At 42.5% G+C, this 15,806-nt stretch overlaps 1 long non-coding RNA gene across 1 annotated transcript; it reads left to right on the forward strand.

The window, feature by feature from the left end:
* The first annotated feature begins 407 nt into the window (after positions 1–407).
* On the forward strand, positions 408–9,052 carry LOC120574684. The gene is made up of 2 exons (XR_005641883.1): positions 408–448; positions 8,859–9,052. It is a non-coding gene; the product is annotated as an uncharacterized LOC120574684 (long non-coding RNA).
* The last annotated feature ends 6,754 nt before the right edge of the window (positions 9,053–15,806 follow it).

Genomic DNA, 15,806 nt, shown 5'->3' on the forward strand with positions numbered 1-15,806 from the left:
TTCACTGACAATCGTTTTTGTTTTGTTTTTCAGCTAAAATATCTAATCCTGCAACACAACATCTAATTGTAGTGTGTGGGGGATGGAGCTGGCAGACGTGAGAAGTCACAGGGTTTTATCCACCCAATAATGACAGATGGAATTTAACATAACATGCAACAAAGTTCTGGGCCCATAAAGAGGTCAGCTAAACTCAGGCTGTGCTAACTTTACATAAACTGAACAAAACTGAACTGAACACAAAGGGGAACATATATAACAGCTGATCAAACCATTTTTTAAACAAAAGGGGTAACATAAAATACAATCCAATCCCCCCTTATGATGTGTCAGGCACTTGGTACATTCTGATTGGCCACTTCCTGTATTTAAGAGCTTTTTAGGGGGCACATTTTTTGCTCCGTCCTGACAAGATGACCCGCCAGTGGCAGCGGCACCCTCAGCACTGGTAAGTCAAAAGAAATTTAGAACGACTAAAGGCAAACCGAAGTGTGACTGTACAGAAGGTAACTCAGTACAAATGTAAAAGTGATGTACTGCCAACAATCCCGAACATGATGTGTGAAAGAAAAGCTGTGTCATTGTTCCTGTTTGCTGATGTACTGTATGTGCAATGTGAATGGGATGTGCATGAGGTCAAAATGGCAGCGAACTCAATGAGGAGAAAATTAACTAAAGTGTAAACCATAGAAAACTAAGGTGTGTGCAGGAAGGTTACTGTGGCAGCAGCTGTTGCCATCTCAAGAGGCTTCAACATTATTCAACTTTTGTATGATAATGTTGAGGCACAGGCAGCACTACGTGTATTTAAAAAAAAAAATTAACATTTAAATGAAACCACAATGTTTCTGTTGCCTAAACCACATAACAAAGGCTAATATAGGATACTGCAGATTTTGAAGAATACAAAGGCTAGTCCCATGGAAAGGCTAAAACCAATAATGAGTGAAGTATAAGCCAAAGCATGATATAATATGTAACTAGCCATGGAGCTCAAAGACTATTAACAAGACAGAGTCTACAGCCGTGCTGTAGCTTAAAGCTGTACACACACAGCGGTGCTTTGAGCTAAATGCTAAACATAAACTACAGCTGAGGCTGATTGAGATGTCTTTAGTTTGGCAGGTATTAGGTCGTACACCAAAATACTGGACCAATTCAAGTTTGGAACTGCTAAGGGTGCTACTGTGTATGGATTAAAACCCACAAATGTCAAGCTCGTGGTGGCGCCACTAGTGTGGCTTAAAACACGAGTGAGCCAAATTTTTGCGCTGCCTGGAAGACGACATTGGGGGTTTAAAACACCAAACGCCGTGCACTGTCCTGCTGCTGTAGGTACTCACTAGTGCACTATGAAAACAGTCTCCAAAGAATCCACTATTTATTCCTGCTTGTGTAACATTTTAGGAAATTATTTTGCCTTTTTTAATAAAGATTACTAAGCCCCACAGACTGGGGGAAGTCAGCAAATACTGATAGACGGACTAATGCAATGTAAAGAAAGATGTATTCCGAAGTTCTGACGTTATCTTGAGCCAAATTCAGGTATGGCTGATTCACCGATGTTTCATATTGTGACTGGTTTGGTCTGTCGATTTAATAGAGATTTTAACGATTCTGACAGTTGGACTCTTTACATATAGGACAGGAGCAGTGTTTACCTCTTTAGCACATAAGGTACAATAGGGACACTGCAAAGCCCCGGTGCAGTGCTGTCTGTATAGTTTGCCTGCACAAAATTGATTTCCAATACATGCGTCAGCAGAGTGGGGAGGGGGGGAGTGTGGCAGGCGGCATGCTGTTTAACTAGCAAGCACTGTATCAGGCCTACCACAGAAATAGACAGTGAGCATGTCAGAGATGGGGTACAGTAGGAGTCTATTCCCATCCACCAAGGTACTGCCCCAGTGACAAGCCGTTGCACCCCTCAAGGTACAAATTTAGCACATTATTTCTGACAGTAGGGCTGGCAGTGATTGCTGCCAATTGGAGCACACCAGTGTTTTGTTTTCTGTGGAGAAGTGTTGTGTCCCATGTGACTGCAGACAGTGTGTCTGTGTGGTTCTGATGATTTTGAGAATAATTATGAATGAGAACAGAAGATAGTTTGTGGGTTATTCTCCAATCACCGCCTTGGATTGTCATCAGTTATCACAGGGCTCATTGTTGCAGTTAAAGAAATATTTTCTAAGCCGGTATTTTTTGTTTTTTTTGCAGCCTTGCCTCAAATGCATTTTCTTCTCTTTCTCTCTCTCTCTTTCCTCTTCTCTATCCTCCTGCTTGTTATCCTGATTACTGCCACAGCATCAAAATACTGCAAATACTGGCCTGGAAACTGATGCTGTCATGCTATGAATTAGGGAGGTCTGTGTCTAAGAGATGAAAGTGGACGATTAAACAGGATATGTCAGCAAACTAAAGTATTCCACACATTTTACCGCTTTCTGACTAGCATGAAAATACATGTGTGATGATGCCATGAATGCATGACAAAAATACTTTTCTGTTTGCTCCCATTTAGATGTTGGTTGAGAGATCCGTTGTGTTTAGGAGGCAGTTGGTATTGACAGATGGTTGAATGTTCTCTGCATGTCCTTAGTTTCTGTTATGCTCTGTTGACTGCATGAAATGTATTTAATATCTCTTGACAGGAAAGTAAATGACTAGCCTCTATACCTTGAATGTATTCCTAACAAAATATCAAATTTTACATGGAGCCTGTCAAACAGAATGGCATTTCTGCTCATTTCATAGCACACACGCTCCACCGCAATGTTTGTTTGTTCATGTTAATAAGACACTATGTTGTTAAGGCTCTTTCCTGCCATGTGGTAATTGGCTTGTAGACAGGGATGCTGTTATTCTAGAAGTAAGGGGGTAAATATCAGATTTTTCCTCCTTTCTGTCATTTTTCTGATTCCTCCTCCCCACCCTCCTGCATAGACCATCTCCTCTCACATAATCTTACACTCAACAGTTGTTGCAGCGCAGAGTGACTCTTCAATGTGGATGTATAATTCAATAAACTATAATATGAATCGTAATTTCTGCCTGAACTAACGACTTATGTCGAAGTCTTTTAGGGCAGTTTATTAGGTAAACCCGCACAGTCTATTGCAATTCAATACAAAGGTTATCTTAAAGGGTAACTACCGTATTTTCAACCTGGACCCTATTTTCCTATGTTTTTGTGTCTAAGTGACTGATGGGAACAACGATCTTTGACATTGGTCCAGTATTAAGCAAGATCGCTGCAGTCGGCAGCGGCAAAACAAGCTACAATGTAACTTAAAGTGATGGTTCGGAGTAATTTCACCCTAGGGTCCTTTGCACCATGATCTCGAGCCAAACACCCCCCCAGAAGCTTTTTTCACCTGGGTCGAACATTGGGAGCGTTAGCGTAGCGTAGCGTTATCAGCTGAATAGCTTAGCGCAGAGGCTAATGGATCCGAAAGTGTCTCTTAACATTACCCCACTAATAATGCCCGAAATGATACCAAACGTCTACAGTAGTACAAATAGGTTATGCACTCATAAAACGATGGATTGTAAAATTTGTAAGTACACCAGAAGTTTATGTAAATAACACTTGCCTGCTGGCTTCTGCTCTCTGCTGCTGCTGCTGCTGTTACTACCGGGCAGTAAGAGTGCTTAGGGACATCTACAAATTACAACACCGAAAAGAGATGCAACAAAAATATTTATTAATTTAATGATTAAATAAGGTAATGTCTCCAAACTTACCTCAATTATTACTTGTCTCCTGCTAGTTATATTACAGCACTTACTTAAAAAAAATAAGTTAAATTAAAAAAATTTTTTTTTTTGCATCTCTTTTCGGTTGTTGTAATTTGTAATGTCCCTAAGCACTCGTCTTAACAGCAACAACAACAGCAGAAAGGCGAAGCCCGCAGGCAAGTGTTATTTACATAACCTTCTGGTGTACTTACAAACTTTACAATCCATCGTTTTATGAGTGCATAACCTATATATACTAGTGTAGACCTTTGGTACCTCATTATCGAGCGATTAGTCGAATGTTAAGAGCACTACGACATTAGCCGGTCCGGCGCCTAAGTAATATTAGCGTAACGCTAACCTTACGTACGCTCGTCAAGATTAGACCCAGGTGAAAAAGCTTCTGAAAGTTGGCTTCAGGTCATAATCAAAGGGACCCAAGGTGAAATTACTCCGAACCATCACTTTAATAGAGCAATTGTCCAGCTTGTATTTACCTTCACAAAAGTGCTCGTTTTGCTACTGACAGGCTCAGATTAATATTCTGACAACATTATGGAAAGGATCCCTTCAGGGATAGACCTTTAAAACCTCTTAGAGACCTTTCTGTTTAACCAGAAACCGCTCTGAAGTCGCTAGCTTAAACCATCAGACTTGTGCTGGTTGGAAAAGGGGAAGGACGACCCAAAACGGCTTTACATAGTTTTATTTTGTTTCTGTGGACTTTGAATGAAGTGTATTCTACGATGCTAAAATTACTATTTTTATTTACATGGAGTCTGGTGGGTTTAGCGACTGCAATTTCGAGGATGTTTTTATGTTTAAAAAAGGATCTTACTCTTCAACAGAAAGGTCGACCTCCTTAGAAATCCTTTCCATAATGTTGTCAGACACTTTGAATATTAATCGGAGCCGGTCGGCGGCAAAACGAGCACTTTTGTGAAGCTATATACAAGCGGGACAATTGACTTACATTGTAGCTTGTTTCGCCGCTGCCGACTGCAACGTCGTGCTTAATACTGGACCAATTTCAAAGATTGTTGTCCAGGTTGGTTACCCTTTAACAGAGCTGTTAAATGTTTTGGTTACATTGTCAGAAATGTTTAAATTCAATCATGTTTATTATTGAGGTCCTAGTTAAAGATGTTTTGCTGGGCTGCATGATACTGCTTTTTTCCTTCCTATTTATGAAGCTGAATATTAGAAACACCTCAACAACACAATTGAATCAACACCTCTGCTTTTATAGGCATTATAAAAGTGACTTTTATGGCAGAACATTTATTATAGGTATTGGATTGCATTACACTGTACAGGTGTACCCAATAAAGTGGCCACTGAAAATAAACTGCTGGTAGTCACTGGTGCATACAATTGAACTCCACCTGATGCAGTGATCTTGCAGGAAGTTGCAGGTCGATCAAGTGCAAATGTCTACAGCCACATTCATTTTTCATCATCAGTATTATGAAAAATGAATCTTTAAAATAATTTAGAAGACCAAAGAGTTTTGACAATCAGGTTCACATTTAGTTGTGACTGCTGTAGTCTATATCCACGGCGTTCTACTTCCGGGATTGCTCCGTTGCCGCTGGAAATTCCGCCGGATGTCCCTCATTTCGGCCAGATGTCCGTCACTTTCTGCTTTCTTTGTGTTGGAATTTTAAACTCCGGTGGATTTCTGAGGACTATGGTTAACTGCTCCTCAGATCTGTGCAGGGTAAATCCAGACAGCTAGCTAGACTATCTTTCCAATCTCAGTTTTCTGTTGCACGACTAACTCCTAATTCCCACTGGTTGCGGAACAGCTGCGTGCTCTGCCGTCCGTCAATACCCACCAGGTCCGGATTTGTTGCGGAACGGCTGCGGCCATGACTGACAGCTGAAGTCACGAGGACCCACGAGATCTTGCGAATTCACGTAGCATAGAACCACAAAACCAACAACAGTTTGTTTCCATCCAGAGGAGTAGAGGGGGAAACGACTCTGTGCTGTGTTTTCAAGGTGTAGTGCAGGGAAATATGATCTGCCGTGAGCATGGTGTATTTTATTTAGAAAATTAACCGGATCTTTTATTTTGTTTCTGTGCTCAACTTCCTGTCCCGCACAATCTGAAATGTGCTGAATTACTGCGGAGCTCTCCGGCATCCGACAAATATAGAAGTTCTGCGTATCTGCGCCGGAGGGCTGCGGACTGCCTGAGCTGGGACGCAGTTGGAACGCAACCGGTGGAAATTGCCAGTGAAACAACCTTTGAACATACACATGTTCCACCCAAACAAGTTCCTTCCAGAGGCTATTTTGCAGAGGTGCCGTTGCTCAAGACGATTGTGATTGGTTTCAAGAAATGCCAATAAACCAGAGCACGTTTTTCTCCCATCCCAGAATGCTATGTGGACTCGCCAGACCCTCCGCAGCGCTGTGGTGGAAGGTCTGGCAATGCAAGACTATGACTGCTGTGACTCATTACTGTTACTTTCGTCACGCTACTGCCATGATACAAATGTCTACATTTAGGTCCACATTACTTAAACGTGACCCTTTTCATCTCTGTTAGATGCTCAATGATTGCATCAAGGGCTTTTTTTATTTAAATTGAGTCATAAATGTTACAACCATTTGTTTCTGTGATACAGTTTAAGAGAGATTGTAGTCTCAGATGTGAGGGAAAGGGACTTTTAACTGCATGCTTGTTGCAGTTAACATTCTTATATTTCCTAACCTTTAACTGGAACAAGAAAAAATTGCAATGGCAAGGAATCTAATAAAAACTGGAGATCCATTTCATCAGCATATTCCTGTGCTCATACCAGTGATAAGACAGACTGTCCTACTTACTAACAGTTTTTAATTGGCTGCCTTTCATTTTTGCACGCGTCTCATGTCACGCTGCACTGAGACTTTTCCACACAACAGACACAATGCAAAAATGCAAATGGCATGCGGCTGAATCGATGCACATCGACAGACAGCCAAGCAGTTAAACTGAACACACGAGTGCGTGCGTACACACACACACACACACACACACACACACACACACACACACACACACACACACACACACACACACACACTTCTCCTGCATATGCCAATGCGGCATACAGGCTGAGAAAATGCTGACACAGCGTGTGGTAGGGGGGGGCGTGATAATGGGGCAGTGGGGCTGAGTGTAGAGCGGCGAGAAAACACTAATCACAGCTATTGGCATCGTCATGACCTCATTGGCTGCTATGACGACAAGCTGAGCTTGCGCTGATCACGGTTCTGCAACGGCACGGAGAAGGGCAGGAAGAAAGAGCAGTGTGTGATTAGATCCAGAGGACAGAACATGTTTACATGCTAATGATATCAACATGTTGACATGGCCACAGTATACTTCTCAAGGTCCACACATCAAGGCCAAGAAGCTCACGCTGATGTACATGCCAACTTTAGCTTGAAAAATGACATGTAATGTAAGGCCATGTATCTGTTTTTTTTAAAGTCAAGCAAATAATTCTTTAATCATTCAATGTCGTAGAGACATTTTTAAAGTGACTATATGTAACTTTTTAATGTTTCTGAATGTAATTTTCCATCTGATTATCATAAATGGCCTGTAACAGCAATCGAGACTAACAGTGAAAAGAACGCTATTTTTATATAGTACAAAACCACTAAAAGCTAAAAGGGAAAGAGACGACGGGCGAAACCGGAGTCCATCTCGGTCGGGCTTTTAACAGATGGAGACAATTACAGGATTGTAAATGACTCAAAACTGACCCTGAATTGGCCCTCTGGTATGTAATATGTATATTTCATTCATAAAATAACTTTACAATATGTGATGTGGTTGTACGCCCGTAGCCTAGATTAAATGACGTCCTCCTTCCATTTAGCGCCCGGTTTTATTTCTTTTCGGTTTGTGTTGGCCTATTTTCTTTTCCCTTGTCCCCCTGTACTTGTACGTGTAAAGCGTCCTTGGGTCTCATGAAATGCACTATATTAATCTAAGTTAATATTGCGTTGGTTACTACAAAAATCTCTTAATGCTGTGGCTCGTGACACAGTGACAGGGATACTGTCAGTACCCGATCCGTTCCACCGGCACGATCCGTTCTGCGCATGTGCAAGATGATACATATGCCATGACGTATGCGCAGATGATAATACCTTTTTACGACCTGCCCAATCTGTTCCACGCTAGCCTCCACCGGGATGGCTAACAGCTAATTCGGCTAACCGCTAGCCGACAGCCTTCAGTCTAAAATGACTCATGCGCAGAACGGATCGTGCAGGCAGAACGGACAGCTAGATTCAGTCTAAAATAACGTTAAGTCAAACATAATGGGAAAAGCAGGCTACAGTTAAATTAAGACTTTACAGTAATAACAAGAAAGTCAAGTATTGAGGATGATTTATTTTAATGAAACAGCTGTTATATATGTTAACGTTTATTTTCAAGTTTTATTTTGAGGGTCTTTTAAAGTTTACATTCGGTCTCAGCTAGCGGTTAGCCGAATTAGCTGTTAGCTAAACTAACGTTAGCTTCCCGGTGGAGGCTAACGGCAGACCGCTATAATCACCTAGCGGTCCGCCGAATTAGCTATTAGCTAAACTAACGTTAGCTAGCGTGGGAACAGATTGGGTAGTGTCGTAAATCCTCGTACCACAGCGCATGCGTGAACGGATTGTGCTGGTGGAACGGATCGGGTACTGACAGATACCTGATTTAGCTCCCGACACATCCAAAGTAGGCCTATGTGCCATGTCGATGATGTCGTCATGGCAGCCTATGCTGCTTCTTGTTCTGTGTGTTTTTTTATTTATTTTTTTCACTCATGTTCTCCCTCCTGTGCTGATTGCTGTGGGCGTGGCTTAGCTGGCAGGTGGCTCCAGGTGAAGCTCATTCCCTAATCAACCTCCTGCAGTATTTAAGGCTGGCTCTGTGATCCACTCATCGTCAGATTGTACGGTCTACTAGTGTGGTATAGCGGCAATCCTAGTTCCTGTGTTTTCTGTGTTTTTGCTTGTGCAGCTGAAACTGATTGTCTCATGTTGCAGCCTGCCTTGCTCGTTTGTGTGCCTGCCTGCCTGCCTGCTTGCTCCTCACACCTGCTCCTCTCTCTCTCAGTAAGGATTGGACTCAATTGTTTGTTGGACTCTGGAGGAGGCCTACCACATGGTCACCCCCACCACGTCACGGGGCACGCTCTGGAGAGCACACAGCACCCACCACTCACCACTGGATTCCCTCGACACAACTTCCCTTTTTTTTTGCCACCAGCACATTTTATTGTATTTATTTCACGCATTAAATCATTTACTTTTACTTTTTGTGTTGGTCATCTGCTTTTGGGTCCCACCTTCTGTGTCGTTCCATAACATAGGCTAACTTACCGTATGCAACACTTGAAATGCAACGATGCATCTGCAACTTATTCTTTAATTTTAAATGAATGATTTTCTGTCTGAGCAAAACCTTCATCGCAACTACACTATATGACCTCCCCTTAATGCTAACTCAGTAATCCAGTGGGCAATACAGCACCGTAAAGAAAAGACCTTTACGACAGCAGGTGGTAAAAACACTACCACTTTTGTCCAAAGCGGCCGCTAGAATCAACACAAACTGAAAGTTACATATAGCCACTTGAAATTGCTTAATATCTTTGACCAACAATCCGCAAATGCGTTCAATTTATAATTGTATAATAAAGCAAAACGCAGCCTCACAAGTGAATCGTTGCTTTGTCCTCTGGTGACCATAAAGCTCTGTGCCAAATGTCATGCCAATTTTAAGCCTAAAGATCTAAATGTTGAGTTCACACACTAACTGAACCATCCCTTTATCGTGGCCAAAAAGGTGATTGCAAGGAAAATGGGGAGAAATGCTTAACATTTGTGTGAGAGGTGGGACAGAGTGAGAAAGAAGAGTGAGGTAAAATGCAGACGTTCTATATTTAGCAGAGGAGCTATTGTTTTCTGGCTGGGGGGGGGGGGAGGCGGATGGCTTGCCAAACTGAGCTTTCTCAGTAAACCTAACCAGACCCTCCCACACACAAACATACAGTATTGTGTGTGTGTGTGTGTGTGTGTGTGTGTGTGTGTGTGTGTGTGTGTGTGTGTGTGTGTGTGATTAAATGACAAAAAATGTAAAAAATACATAACTTTTATTTGCCCTCTAGAATGACACATGTAAGTGTTTTCGGTCATTTGATACCATGATCAGGACCGGATGGGGTAGGTGTGGCTCACGGAAGGTTGGTGGTTCGATCCCTGCCCCTGAACCCTGAAGTGACCCCGATGCTGCGCCATCGGTGTGTGTATGTTTATCTGATGAGCAGGTGGCACCTTGTATGGCAGCGTCAGCCACAGTGTGTATGAATGTGTGTGAATGGTGCCTGTACTATGTTAAAGCGCTTTTGAGTTGTCGTTAAGAGTAGGAAAGCGCTATATTAAAAAGAACTACTTAAATAAAGTTGGGAAACATTCTTGAAACGCTGAAACAAACGGTGATCTGTCATGCACAGGAGAGCACCGTCTGTAAAGGCAAACCAGGCAAATACCAGGCAGAATGTAAGCCCCCGCTGGCCTCAAACAGCCTACTGGAAAATGCTTCAAACTATGCTGCACACAGTTTAGCAGCATCCGCCCGATCAGGAAACAGCATGTAAGATCGATCGCCCCGGTGTTTTCCCTTGATGTGTGTTCGTGCTAAATGGGCAAAAGTTGGAAGTGGAAGTTGTGTAAAAGTTGAAGCGATGTCACACCCGGGTGTCATTAGCATTGATCAGGGGCCGCTGTAGTCGATGGCTGGGAGGCACCACCCATGACCCCACACAGTCAGCTGAGAGAATCAATGGTCAGCCGCAGCCTGATGTGACATGACACGGCAGGGAGAGAGAGATGACGCGAAGGAAGTGTTGCCACAGGAGGGTTTTTCCTGTATGCCAGTCCCTCCAGAAAAACTCGATTATGCGATCGCATAATTCAATGCATAATCAGCCAAAGTCCGCATATTTATGCGGGGGCCGCGTTTTTTTCAATTACGCCGCACTTTTGCCGCATAAATTGCCGATTTCCACGCAAAATATGCGGAATCCCCGCATTTTCGTTGCAAAAAAGTCACATATCTTAACAGAAAGTTGAAAAATGTTGCGTTTACTTCACACAAGAGCAGCCATTTCCCCCTTTTGCCATGGGAACGTTACGAAGTGACGTAATTACGCGAAGTGAACATCATCGAAAAGCAGGGTGGCGGGGGAATCACTTTTTTTTTTTCTCTTTTTCATCAAACTGCAGTTTTTGCAAGTTCCCGCAATTTCATCGCATAAAATTGAATAAATATCCTGCATATTCCATTGCATTTTTTTTGTGATTTTTGCCCGCAACAATCACAAAATAAACTCCACATTTTTCTGGAAGGACTGGTATGCGTGTCTTAAAGTGGCACTGCTGAGTTGGCGGATGAGGCAGCGAGTGACAACTGAGCCTCGTTAACCTTAACGATATATTTCTTCCTAGGAATGTGAGAACCCAGGGGAGAGAGAAAGCACCGTAAGCCATACGTTTACGTTGAGTTTTTTTTTTTTTTTTTTTACAAATTGACTGACTGTGATCCAGAAAGGAAAACAAAAACTGCCTGCTTCTCACTTTCTCCAAAAGTCAGCAGAGAGTTTCTACACGAGGAATTGAAAGGGAAACGACATGTAGCCTGAGGCCTGAGGTAAGCTGGGGAAGCTGTTGGTGAATTTAAAATAAAAAAAAAACAACAATTTGAACAGGTGGCTTGTCTACTTCATTTCAACTTTAATGTTTTTGAATGCTTTCATCTTTATTCATTTAAAGCTTCTATTTGATTTATTTAAACATAAATAACAATTAAATAATACAAAAAAAAACCCATTCAAGTTGGTCAAAACAATTTAAGCTCATATAAACACCAGATGACAATCATTTCATGGATGTTTCATCTCAGAAAGCCCCATCCTCATCTTCCCTTTTTTATCGTCTTGGTTTCCATGGCGATGACTGCACCGTTACTTGAGGGCCACCAATCACGTCTCGACATGAAGGGCAGAGGGTGCACCCAGTCTTCAGGTTGAGTCAGGGAGAGAAGAAGAAAACGGAACATGACCACAGATTGAACTCTCGGACCCCAACATGGATGAGGCTTCAGCCGAGTGGGGTCAAAGAATTAAAAAATAAATGTATACACACACACACACACACACACACACACACACACACACACACACACACACACACACACACACACACACACACACACACACACACACACACACACACACACACGTATGTTAGCATGGCTGAGACAGCAAAGAGAGCTAAAGGCAAAAGGGCGAAGGGTAATGAACTGTACAGTACATTTAAAGGACCTACATATTGCTGGAACACAAAATAATATACACACTGTGACATGTGTCCCTACTGCTGCTCTAAACAAATGTTAGAGGTGGACCTTTTCCCTAGATTTGTTGTGACAAACCGAGGCATCACACTTTATTATCATAATTGGATTGGAGAGCAAATCAATAGAGCGTGGGGCTTTGTGTCAGCCTGTGAGGTCAACTTGTATTTTTCTATAAGTTTTCTCAGTCTCTTGCATCCACTTCTTCCAGCAGTACTTTCTGAATGATGAGGACAGAAAATCAATCTCTGCACGAAAACCTGGCGTTTCTGCACTGGATTTCAAAGCACTAATTCACTGGTTTTAGAAATGCAAACCTTATTATATTGCAGATGCAGTCATCTAGAATTTACTGCAGGGTTGTTACCAGTCCCCCACCCCTCCCCCCCAATCCCCTACTTTGCAGGGCATCTCATTCCAGCCAAGGGTTGAGCACGGTCCAAGCGGGAATCCGCCACAGATCTGCATTGGGCCCCAGCATGGAGATAAGAAAACGTGTTGTAAATGTAATCATTTGTTGTTAAAAGAAAAAGTTTCTTTTAAAACTATTTCAGTACAAAGAAAATTAGGTGTGCTCTCACAATATCACAAATTAATCTAGCTGAAGTTTAGTGACGAGCTTTACACTTTTTGATTTGACTGTAATCCTAAATGGGTAAATTTCTACTAATACTTCCCACTCTCCATCACCTCGTATAAATCATAAGCCCTATTCGCACGGGATTAGTATAACCTGGTGACCTCTAGTTATTTGTAATAATTATGAAGTTTGTTTGTGATCTTAAGTCCGTGCGAATCAGCCATGTCTAATTTGTCAAGTAAAAATTCCCCTGCAAATGACCTACCATATTTTGCCGACCACAGAGGTCCTGTGATAATATTAGTCCCGTGCGAATCGACATGTCTGTGATCTGGAGGGGTGGTATATAATTTTTCAAGATTTTTGTTTCCTGGGCGCCTTTTTATCCCTCTCACGAAGACGGATATGGGATCGCGCGCGCGGTGGCTGCAGACGCTGCTTTCATAGCCAACCTAGTCTGGACCACTGTCCGACCGAGCTTTGTCCAAGGGCTGATGGTGATGCTGTGTGGGTGCTGCCGCGGCGGGGGATAGGGGATGCGCCTCTGTTAACCTCTAACAGGCCTGGCCCAGTGCGGTGCCGTGGCCTCGCCCTGGCCGTCCTCTTTCTCCGCCTCCGGGTAGCCATCTCTTGGGGTACAGGCTTCGCTTATCCCGTGCGAATGCGCCACACTGAGAGAGATATTGATAGAAAGTTGGATTCAAGAAGCATTTAATTGCTAGTTAAAAGGATAATGTTTGTGCTGCAACAAACTGTAAAGTCTTATGGGATCTCGACAGTGGCTCCTTATGGCGTTGCCTTTTAAACTGCCTTTGGAACACAGATTAGTTCACATCCTGCTGCTAATTAATTTGCCACCGCTAATTAAACTGAAAGGCACCTTCTTTACACCCAGTCCCCTCTGTCCCTCAGCTCCTCTCCTCTTTACAGTTTCTCCATCTTTGTTTTTTTTTTTTTGCCTCCCCTGATTCAACGGCTCATCCAGCGAGCTCAACGCTCGCTCTCCCTGCAGTGTCTTCACGGCTGACAGCTGATGCTATTGTTGTGTTGTATGCCCCTAGCTAAAAGTGAAACATCTTGCTATTTGTACCTATTTATTTTTTTTAGAAAAAGAATATTTTTTTTACCAACAGGGGGATTGTTAGCAGGATGTCAAATATAATCACGCTCTAAATCCCAACACCATGCTCAGCTGATAGGATCCAGCCTCCAGTCTCCCACACAGGCAATCAACGACAATGTACGTGGCAAATGGCTCCTGGAATTACGCAATACTTGTTTTTCCTTAAAAATTTAAAAATACTGCTAATCTCTATCCTTAAAAAAACACAGCTGTTTCAGACTAAAATGTCTTCAGATGACTCACGACAATCCACAATGTGCTTTACTTTCATGCCTGTAATCATTTTGTCGGGCATCATCTCTGGATATCTTGCTTTGAATGTATTAGAAGCATTGCACTGTGGTTGAACTGTTGAAAGAGAGAAAGAGAGAGAACAAGAGAGGTCCACTGAGAATTCTTCAGCCTTGCACATAAACCTTGATGCACAGCTGCTGATTTGTTGCTGTATGCTATACGTTGACTGATGAGAAGAAGGCAGATGTACCGTATGGGGGTGGTGTGTGATTCTGGCCTCGCTTGGACGCGCTCATAGCGAGTTTAGTTCCCCTGCTGACCCTTCCTCAATAACTCTGTCATGGAAATGTATTGCATGTCAAGTGGACCAAGGCCCTATACCCCCCACATCCACACGGGAACTAATGTGCATAACAGGGCATGGCAGTTCAACCTCAATATGAACTCGTGTGAACCTCACACTAGCTGAATGGACGCATTTCAAAGAATTTATTATAAGTCATGCAGCATAATGTGGATTTCATAATAACCAATTGCAAGTTGTTATCATTTATAATAATTGAAATGACCATTATATCTGCAATTTAGTTTAAATGTAAATGGACTGTTTTTATATAGCCCTTTTCTAGTCTTAACGACTACTCAAAGCGCTTTAACATAGTACAGGAACCATTCACCATTCACACACTGTGGCCGAGGCTGCTGTACAAGGTGCCACCTGCTCATCAGATAAACACTCACACAGATTTACACTCCGATGCACAGCATCGGGGGCAACTCGGGGTTCAGTGTCTTGCCCAAGGACACTTTGACATGGGATTGCAGGGCCAAGGATCAAACCACCAACCTTCCGATTGATTGAGCCACAGCCGCCCAGTTGACTTATCTATTGATACATAATGGTCAGCCATAGAGCTCCTCACATCCTGGGGTTATCTTAACCTGGGTTAACTGCTGGCTGAAGAGACATTAACCCATGGCTAACTGCCATCTTGGGTCAAATGTTTCACATAGACAAATTGTGATTTTCAGTAAAGTCTCCTAATGTATTTCACGCAGCAAGCAGATTATTGTCTCTCATGCTTTATTGCCCTGGTGTGTGCTAACCCTAACTACTCGCATTAGGAACAATTTAAATAATCAGCTATTAAATATCTTTGTCTGATTTTGTGCTGAGGGACAGTAAAAGTAACTTTAAAGGAAACTTACAGATATATTCAGACAGACGGTATGAGAATGTGTATTTCAAACATTAAAGCTTGTAAACATGTTCTAGTAGAAACCCAAAATACAAGTATGAATCTGAAAATTAGCACAATATGTCCCCTTTAACTCCATATAATCCATATTCACTTATTTCAAGTGAAACTTTATCTAGGTTAACATACCTTAAAGCTTTAGTGCGTAACTTTTTGATATTAATGAATGTCCGTTAACTTCTAGCCATTGCCAAATAAGTTGCTACAAAGTTAATTAAGTCTATCAGCTCCACAAAACTCTCTCTGTATTTCTCAGTATGGCTATGTTCTGAAGATTGTGTCGTCCGGCAACTTTAGGGCACAGAAACTCGAGTGAAGATAATAACCTCTTTTGAAGAGTCCATCATGTTTTTTTAATCTTCCGTGTCCTCCTTGGCTACTAGCAACTGCGTGGAGGAGGGGTGGAGGAAGGATGGGGGCTGTGTGCGATCACGGAAGGCTTGTGTCATGTGGACG

This window comes from Perca fluviatilis, chromosome 15 (genome assembly GCF_010015445.1).
Source record: "Perca fluviatilis chromosome 15, GENO_Pfluv_1.0, whole genome shotgun sequence".
Taxonomy (NCBI): Eukaryota; Metazoa; Chordata; class Actinopteri; order Perciformes; family Percidae; genus Perca; species Perca fluviatilis.